This window comes from Rhinoderma darwinii, chromosome 2, assembly GCF_050947455.1.
Source record: "Rhinoderma darwinii isolate aRhiDar2 chromosome 2, aRhiDar2.hap1, whole genome shotgun sequence".
In the NCBI taxonomy this organism is placed as follows: domain Eukaryota; kingdom Metazoa; phylum Chordata; class Amphibia; order Anura; family Rhinodermatidae; genus Rhinoderma; species Rhinoderma darwinii.
Window position 1 is genome coordinate 194617732 of NC_134688.1, and position 3490 is coordinate 194621221.

The 3490-nt window shown below is 34.7% G+C and overlaps 2 long non-coding RNA genes across 2 annotated transcripts; both read left to right on the top strand.

Annotated features, from left to right (window-relative positions):
- Window positions 1–274: 274 nt before the first annotated feature.
- On the top strand, window positions 275–1506 carry LOC142740920 (uncharacterized). Its single transcript, XR_012880921.1, has 3 exons — window positions 275–322; window positions 1200–1274; window positions 1391–1506. It is a non-coding gene; the product is annotated as an uncharacterized LOC142740920 (long non-coding RNA).
- Window positions 1507–1720: 214 nt separating this feature from the next.
- On the top strand, window positions 1721–2100 carry LOC142740919 (uncharacterized). The gene is made up of 3 exons (XR_012880920.1): window positions 1721–1797; window positions 1876–1947; window positions 2029–2100. It is a non-coding gene; the product is annotated as an uncharacterized LOC142740919 (long non-coding RNA).
- The last annotated feature ends 1390 nt before the right edge of the window (window positions 2101–3490 follow it).

Consider the following 3490-nt stretch of genomic DNA (forward strand, 5'->3'; position numbering starts at 1 on the left):
CTAAGATTAAAAAGTTTCCTCAAACCATTATAAAGACTGTCATGTTCTATGTGGTGTCATGATGTGATTATTATGTTGGGCCCATGTTATATCCAGTATGTGGCCTTCTACAAGGAAATGTTTCCCAACATTCCCACCAATGAAGATTTCAGGAATAGGGAATCCATCAATGTCCATTACTGTTCCCAATGACAGAAATATCTTTCTATAGATATAGAGAATATGTTTATAATGTTGATTTTCTCTTTGTTTCTTATAGAAAAGACATCTGGTGTGATAATAAAGACAACATTGTCTATCACCACACCACCACCCCCTGAAGGTAATATAATAACTTATTATAGAGAGAGAAACCATCTAGTAATGACAAACATACAAGTATATCAGCGGATTAGCATGTTCAGTCGGCTTAGATGTTGGTATTGATGGCACGGGACTCAAGTTTAGAGTCTATACATTGATGGAAATATTGAGGGATTTATATATTATTTAGAAAAGAATTAAAATAGACTAAATTCCCATTACTTTATCACAAAGAACCAAGTAAGAAATACTGCTACACCAGTGTATACGAGACGTTTAATAGATCCATGTACATTATTTATATATAACGCTAATGCACAATATACACTCTAGGGTTAATATTGATTGTATGAGGCTATTACTACCATTCTTTCACAGAACCAATATATTTATTTAGGGTAATACTAAGTATAAATACAAGTCACAAATGATAATGTCGTTGACAAGGGGTGTTCAAGTCAATGCATCACAACATCTATGACTACCGCATCGTTTATACATTGGGATAGTAGGAAACAAATTACAATTAGGTATATACTATATCTGCAGAAGACAACTAGGGCTTTCTATTGAGATATGAGGTTACAAGTGTTAAATCTTTATATTCACATTTTCATACAAACCCATAATAGATATGAAGACCTCCTGGCTATAGACAAAAACCATAAAATACCCCAAAATATACTATCGTTTCATGATAATAGAAATCTGTCTTACATTTAATTTCACTGTAATGAAAATAATGAGCAAAATGTCATCAATGCACAATAGATATAATATAACTGATGGTGTCTCAATAATATTGCTGTCAGTGAATGACTCTTTGCTGTGTGCCGGACATCAGAAGGTTTCACTATTATTAGTATTATTAACACGTTCTCTGTACTGTGTTATAGATCTAGTTAGTGCAGACATTACAACTACAACACAAGGGTCTACACCCCCAACTGAGAATGATCTGCAGGGGACCGGTGAGTTCTCTGAATAAATATATTGTCTGATACTGGATTGTTATTATCCATATACTATGATCGGATCATGATTTGTTCTTCATCCTTTCCATAATGTAATATTTTCTTTATTATAGATAAAACGTCTGCTGCAACAGTTACATCACTGCCCAGTACCACAACAACATATACTGAAGGTAATGCACAATACTTATAATGTTAGCTATGCAGGGTATGACTATCGGAGGTGTAGGGGCGATCACAGACACAGGCTCTGGAGTCCGAGGGGGTCCATAAGGTTCATCTGCCTCAGACCAGGAGACAACCCCTACCCATAATGCTGTTCTCCTTGACAGAAGCTTACCCTGTCTGGTCTTAAGAAGGATCTACCATATTTAATAGAATAGTTTAATCAATTATTAATACATAATGTACAATTATAATGGGTAATGTGTGTATTTTTGTCTTGTAGGTGTCTCAAATGGAATTTCCACAAAAGTGAAAAAAATTAAGAAAATCATTGTTCCTCGTGGAAATTTCCATGGTAAGTTATAGAATAGTATAATAGGTTACTATATAATGTACAGTTATAATGGTTAATTTGTGTATTTTTCTCATGTAGGTGTCTCATATGGAATTGCCACAAAGGAAAAACAATTAAAGAAAATCATTGTCCCGCGTGGCAATTTCCATGGTAAGTTATAGAATAGTATAATAGATTATTATTATATAATGTACAGTTATAATGGTTAATTTGTGTATTTTTCTCATGTAGGTGTCTCCTATAGAATTCCCACAAAAGAAAAACAATTAAAGAAAATCATTGTACCGCGTGGAAATTTCCATGGTAGGTTAATCTAGAAGTTCTTATTATGATGAGTAGTATAAAAAATGGCTGTTAATATTTCTACCTATGTTCTCATTTTTATTAGGTTTTTTAAAACAAAACTCCTGGTTATTAGAAAGATTAATATTTGCCTTTATATGACCTTATTTCAAGAACATTTTGTGTTTTATGTTGTGGATTTTGGTGCGTTTTTTCTACATTTGTCAGATACAGTTCGCAAGCGGAAACGCAAGAGAAATTCAGATCCTGCAGATTGTAAAATACGCACCGAAGGTTAATTGATGTGCGGAAAAATTCTGCAACGTGTAGATGAGAACTTGGAATCTTGCTTCGCTGATACTGTATTACATTGCGGATTTGCCGCAGGATAATTTGCATGGCAAATCCGTGTGTAATATGCATCCGTGTGCATTTGGTCTAAAGGTGAAAAGGAAAGTCAAGAGGCAGTGTTCAGTTGTTTCCATATCTCCCATAGGTTATATTGGAGTGTTACATCTCTTGTTACTTCATGATCACAAGACTTTATATAATTTATAAAACTATTACAATTATGACACATTTATGTCAATGATGAGTATTATAACTTTTTCAGAACGTAAGATCAATGCAGGACTGCGATATCCTAAGAAAAGAGTAGAGACACCTTATCCTGAAGGTAAAGATCCATTCCTCATTCACTTGTATTTTATGCTACTTTGCTGTGGACTTTTTTGTACATGTTTTATATATAATAAGTTAATGTGGGTATTTTTGCCATTCAGTGGAGACAGACTTTGACAGAGACTTAAAAGCATTGAAAAAAATGTTGGCTCGATCTAGAAAGATACAAGGTAAGACCATTCTTCTAATATACTTATACACTTATAGTATAAAGTCACATCTCATATAATAAGGGTTTATAGGTTCTTACATTATATTACACTATTATAATCATCACATAGTTATGATTATGATGTCCAGGGTCAGATATACCATATGTGCAACCTGTCTAACTGCACCGGGGCCCTGCAGGCAAGAGGGCCCACTCCTACCTTAAGGAAAATAGTGTCCCCTACTGTCTATCGGTCACATGTAAGGGGTTTTACTTATTCCCATCCATGCCCCACAATTACTGCTGGATTGGTACACTGTGAAGGATTTTCTGGGGAGCAGTGGATGAGGTGATCTATCGCTAGCACCCCGCCTGTCATGAAATTCATCTTTGGATAACAGGGGGCTCATACACTTGTCTTGCACAAGGGGCCTCCGTTATTTGTATCTGCCCCTGATGATATCACAATATCAGGATTTACATTTCTTGTGCACACAATATAATTGTTTGCAATATTTTCATTATTATATTTTCAGGTCGTAAGATCAATGCAGGATTACAACATCCTGAAAAGACAGA